The sequence below is a fragment of the Saccopteryx leptura genome, chromosome 2 (assembly GCF_036850995.1).
Source record: "Saccopteryx leptura isolate mSacLep1 chromosome 2, mSacLep1_pri_phased_curated, whole genome shotgun sequence".
NCBI classification, from domain to species: Eukaryota; Metazoa; Chordata; class Mammalia; order Chiroptera; family Emballonuridae; genus Saccopteryx; species Saccopteryx leptura.
Window position 1 is genome coordinate 351732856 of NC_089504.1, and position 5682 is coordinate 351738537.

Below are 5682 nucleotides of genomic sequence, written 5' to 3' on the forward strand. Positions count from 1 at the left end.
TAAGACTGTCAGTTGATTTCTCAACAGAAACTTTGCAGACCAGGAGGGACTGCCAAGAAATATTCAGAGTGGTGAAAAGCAAGTACTACAACTAAACTTATTCTACCCAGCAAAGTTATTACACAGAACTGAAGGACAGATAAAGAGCTTCTCAAGCAAGAAGAGCTAAGGGAATTCATCATCACTAAACCAGTATTACAGAAAATGTTAAAGGGTCTTCTTTAAGAAGGAGAGAAAAAAGATAAAATATGAACAATAAAATGGCAATAAATACATATATATCAGCACTTGGATCTAAAAAACAACAAAAACAAAAAATGAAGAAGCAGAACAGAAACAGACTTAGAGAAAATTCTGCATGTTTATAAAACTTGATAAAAAATAGTATTGCAAACTGTGTGGTCACCAGAAATACACAGTTATCACAAATGCACACACTTCACTGGATGTCTCCAACACCTTCAGCTTTCTGTGCCTGGTTCGTTTCGGCATCTCTACTCACTGCAGGGCACTCCCATCCTTGCCAGCGCCAGCTTTCCCCTCTGGGTATCCCCTCTCCCATCTTTGCAGGGGCCTTTTTACGCTTGGGCTCTGGATTTGGAGGAGCAGGTTTAACGATAGCCTGGCGGATCTTCTCTGTGGTTCACCTTTGACCTTGGACTCATCTCCTTTAGCATCCCTTTCAGCCTTTCTCTTGAGCACGGTGTTGATGGTGGCAGGATGCAGGGATGCAGCAGTGTGGGCTTTGGCTGGTCCAGGCGTTGTTCTCACCTCTTCTTCCTGGACATTCTGAAAAAAAAAAAAATTGAATGGCAAAAATTTTAAGCATCATGATACGTCAGTTCAATTCAAGCAACATTGATTTACTTTTTGGTTAAATATGCTGCCTGAGCACCTGACCTGTCAGCACGAAACATTATGGCATACGCTGTGGGAGAGAGGAGGATAGAGATCCTTTCCTTAAGTAACTCACAGTGTCAAAGGGGAAGAAGGGATAGACACAGCTCTGTGTCTACAAGACAAAATAGGATGTAATAAGAATGATAACAGCAGCATGAATATGGTGCTGGGAGAGTCCAGAAGAGGGATCAGGAAACAACCAGCTCATGAAGAAATATAACTGAGACAGTTAGGGTCTGTGCAAGAGGGGTTGGAAAGGACAAGTAGAAGAAAGAGTCATTTGAAGTTGAAGGGACGGTATGACTCAGGGCACTGCTATAAAAATCCTAGTTTGGGTTCAGGGAAAAGTCATTGTCAGGAGTCCATGGCTCATTGAGGGGATGCCAGAACATCTGCCTGAAATACAGAAGGGGAGATCAAGGACTATGGAGGCAGCATGATAGAACATGGAAGGTCTGGAACGTCATGCTTAGAAATCAGAGCTGATAAGAATAAGGTAGGCGGCCCAAGACCCATGTTTCCTGAACTTGGGGTTTCATTCTGTAGCAAGAGGAGCCAGGGGAGACTTTTGAGCCAGAAACTGATATGTCTGGAACTGGGCTTTAAGAAAATTATTTTGTCAAGTGAATGCTGGAAAAATTGGAGCCAGAGAGACTGGGGATGGGGAGACCAATGTTGACGCCACTGCTCAAGTCAGGCAAGAGGGAAGAGAGAAGGAGCTGGAGCCGGGCAGTGAGGACGGAGGGGAGGGAATGGGTTTAAGAGACGTCATTCTGGCCTTTTATGTGCCCTCCTTGCCTTGGCTACCACGACACAGTGTAATGAAGAGGCTTAGTGGGTGTGGGAGCCAGGCAGACATGGGTCCAAATCCTACCTCTGCTTCCCACCAGCTTTATGATTTTGAGCAAACGGCTTTATTTTCTGCTGAATCTCACTCCTAACATGAGGGTGAGAATACTGTCCTCACAAGTCCATTGCGAAGATTACATGAGAGAATAAGTTTTAAATGCTTTCTATGGTGCCTGGCCCGGGAGGTCCTAAAGAAGTGTTTGTACCAAAGCTTATCTCTGTGTCCCAGGTGTTCTCCTGAATCCTGGACCATGACCTGCTCTGGTACTGGCCCAGGTGCTTATAACGTACCTTCTTTCCTGACCTTGGACTTGACCTTTTCTGTGTGATTTATTCTGCCTCTTCCTGGTCTACTTGGATCTGCTCTATTGCCTGACTTTGACTTTTCGATACATGGCTTCACCTTTGCTCTGGATCTGGGCTATCTTATGTGTAGCCACTAGATACTGAGCACTTGAAATGTGATGTCAGAGGAATGTACACAGTGAGTTTCAAAGACTTGCTATGAAAAGATGAATGCATAATATCCCAATAATTTTCTTACATTGATTACACATTGAAGTGCTATTTTGAATGTATCACATTAGATAAAATATATTATTAAAACTAACGTTTTACCTGTTCCTTTTTTTTTTCTTGAAATGGCAACAAGAAAACTAAGTTTATTGGGGACTTACTGCATGCTGGCCACTGTTCTAGACACGTCATAGGGTTTGAGTCATTTAACCTTTACAACAATCCTGTGACTTACTATTGTTAACCTTCTTTTACAGTTAAGGAAACGGAGGCTCAAAGAGTTTATGATAACTCCTTCATCTTCAGTTTCTTTTGACTTTTTAAAATGTGACGACTAGAAAATTTAAAATCACACACGCGCCTCAGGTCTGTGGTTCACATTTTATTTCTACTGGATGGTGCTGCTCTAGACGGGAGGCTGGCAAACTGCGCATGCGCCAGATCTGGTCTCCGGCTCGATTTTTTATGGTTCATGAGCTAAGAATGGGTTTTATATTTTAAATCATTGAAAAAAATCACAAGAAGAATAATATCTTATGAAAAGAACATGAGATTCAAATTTAAGTGTCCCTAAATAAAGCATCATTGGGATGCAGCCACACTTCCTCATTTACATGTGTGTGGCGGCTTTCGTGTGGCAACAGCAGAGTTGAGTTGTGGTAACAGAGACCACGTGGCCCACGGAGCCTAAAATATTTACTGTTCAGCCTTTTACAGGAAAAGCCTGCCAATCCTTCTCCAGCACATTCTCCTGACTTTGGACCTTCCTTCTGTCCGCACCATCGGCCCCTGGAGCCTATCCGGAATCAGTCTCACATTCCCGTACCTTCTCTTGTGTTCTAAACTTACCCGAGTGCCCGTTGCTCTGCTTTTGACTCTGTCCCCACAACCTGCTACCACGAGTAACCCCAGCCTGGACAGGATGTCGTTCTGTCTCAGTCACCAGGCTCACATCGAGCTGACGCATGTGACTACTAAGTGAGCTGTTCTGCTTGGGGCTTGCGTTCTCGCTGTTGCCATCTTGGTGTTTCGCTTTGGTGTCGGCTGAGATTTGCCAGAAAACAAGCACAAATGTTGAAAACACCAGTTTCCAAGGATCACAAATTGTTGCAGAAGACTGACAGACGGCAACGCTGCCATCGTGACGGGGGTGGCCATCTGCTATCACACGTGTGGAGGATGTCGCTTAGGGAGCAGAATGTGGGGGTGGAATAGAAACATCTGTTTCCGAGCTTGATTGTGGCGCCTCCAAAGGGAGCACAGGACAGTGACAGCTGACGGGAGGGGGGCTCTGCCTCCCCGAAAAACCTCCACAAAGGGTCCCTTTCTTATCTTGTAGCCCACCATCACCAGAACCCTTCTTTCTGTAAGAAAACTTGATAACTTTTTTTTTTACTGTAAAAGAAACACACAATTATCATTGAAACCAACCAATCAAACAATAAAAAAAGGTGAATCTACAATGTGATCTTTTTCTACTCATGATTCCTTAACTCACCAAAAAGATAAGGGGAAATTTGTGATTGGAGATGATAAAGTAAAGTAATTTTTTATTCCAATTTCTCTCCCCCATATTTGAGGAAGAACAAACAAATAAACAAACAAACGTGACAAAACTCCATCTTTGCCGAAACAAAGCAATGGCCGCAACCCACGCACGTCTTAAACTGGCCAGTCTGGGCCAAAGTGAGGGAGATGCTGTGATCTCACATTTTCCCTCAAGTCTGAAGTAGGGAACAAACATCCTTAAAAGTAAGAATCAGAGTTTGAGAGACACTTCTCTCATCATTTGATGGGAGCCCTGAGGTTAGATTTAGCCACAGCTACACTTAATGCCAGAAGATGGAGAAGCGTCTATAGAGATCAGAGGGGAAGCATGGGTGAGCCCAGGATTTTACTTTCATCCAAGATTTCTTTCAGTCGTAAAGGTCAGAGACAAAAGGCCACAGACAAACACTGCAGAGCCTGCAAGAATTTAGATGATACAGACTCCCTCTAGTCCTTTTTAAAGTTTATTTATTTTAGCTACAAATAGCATGTATATCATAGCTTCATTCGTGTTGCCTATTTATCTATTCTGTCTGTCTGTCTGCCTATCCATCCATCACTTTACCTGTAGAGTGTGGTCATTATTGGAAATGATAGTCACCAAATAACAATAGTGGTTGGATCAGAAGTTATTTTAACGCTTCCTTCTGTATACTTCTCTGTACTGTTTACTTTAAAAAAATAACGAAATTGTTTCAATAAAAGAAAATATAAGATAAATATAGCCAAATTGTCACCCTCAAGAAGGAAAGCCCAATGTCAAGTAATGTACCGTGAAAGGAGAAGCTAGAAGGAGCTGTCCTTGTTGACTTTCTTCATTAACTGCCCAGTCCTGGACACCCTCCTCTGGTCTCTGGTTACTTGGAAACAAATCAACTCTCTTGGATTAAACCACTCATATCAGGTTTTTCTTACATTCAGCATGTCAGGCAGCTGCCCAACCTGCAGGTTGCTTCCTGACGAGCACGCCTAACACATTGCCAATTGATTACAGGGTCCCCTAGGCTACAATGAGGACATCTTAGGCAAATATGAGGTCACCTAGAATCTGTTCCCTTAAACCATATATATATATGTAACTCATGCCCAGCTCCCAGGCAGCGTGAATATGAGGCGTTCTTTCTTTAATGGTGGCACAAATTCTTACTCTTTCTTGACCCAACTTTATAACTTGCTTTCTTCTCTGTTCTCCATCTACTCGATCCTAACCTATGACTTTTTTTGTGTGTGTGGCAGAGACAGAGTCAGAGAGAAGGACAGATAGGGAAAGACGGACAGGAAGGGAGAGAGATGAGAAACATCAATTCTTCATTGCAGCTCCTTAGTTGTTCATTGATTGATTTCTCATAGGTGCCTTGACGGGGGGCTACAGCAGACCGAGTGACCCCTTACTCGAACCAACGATCTTGGGCTCAGGCTGGTGAGCTTTGCTCAAACCCGATGAGCCCGTGCTCAAGCTGGTGACCTCGGGTTCTCAAACCTGGGTCCTCTGTGTCCCAATCTGACGCTCTATCCACTGTACCACCACCTGGTCAGGCCTAACCTATGACTTTGTCTCTCTTTTTGCACCCTGTCATCACAGCCTGAGTCAGTGGTTCTCAGTGGGGAATGATTTCGCTTCTCCCCACCTGGGAGACCTTCGGCAATGTCTGGGGACATCTTTGGTTGTCACAATTTGGAGGGAGTGCTACTGGCATCTAGTGAGCAGAAGACAGAGTTGTTGATAAACACCCTCCAGTGCACAAAATCCACCCCGCCCCCAACAATAATCATTTAATCCAAGGTGTCACCAAGGTTGGATTCGGAAGCTCTGCCTTAGGCCTAGCAACCAATTGCATCATTTTGATTTAAATCCTTGGCTGTCTCTTC

At 43.8% G+C, this 5682-nt stretch overlaps 1 pseudogene; it reads right to left on the reverse strand.

Annotated features, from left to right (window-relative positions):
* Nucleotides 1-439: 439 nt before the first annotated feature.
* LOC136392359 (non-histone chromosomal protein HMG-17 pseudogene) lies at nt 440-5472 on the reverse strand (annotated as a pseudogene).
* Nucleotides 5473-5682: the final 210 nt, after the last annotated feature.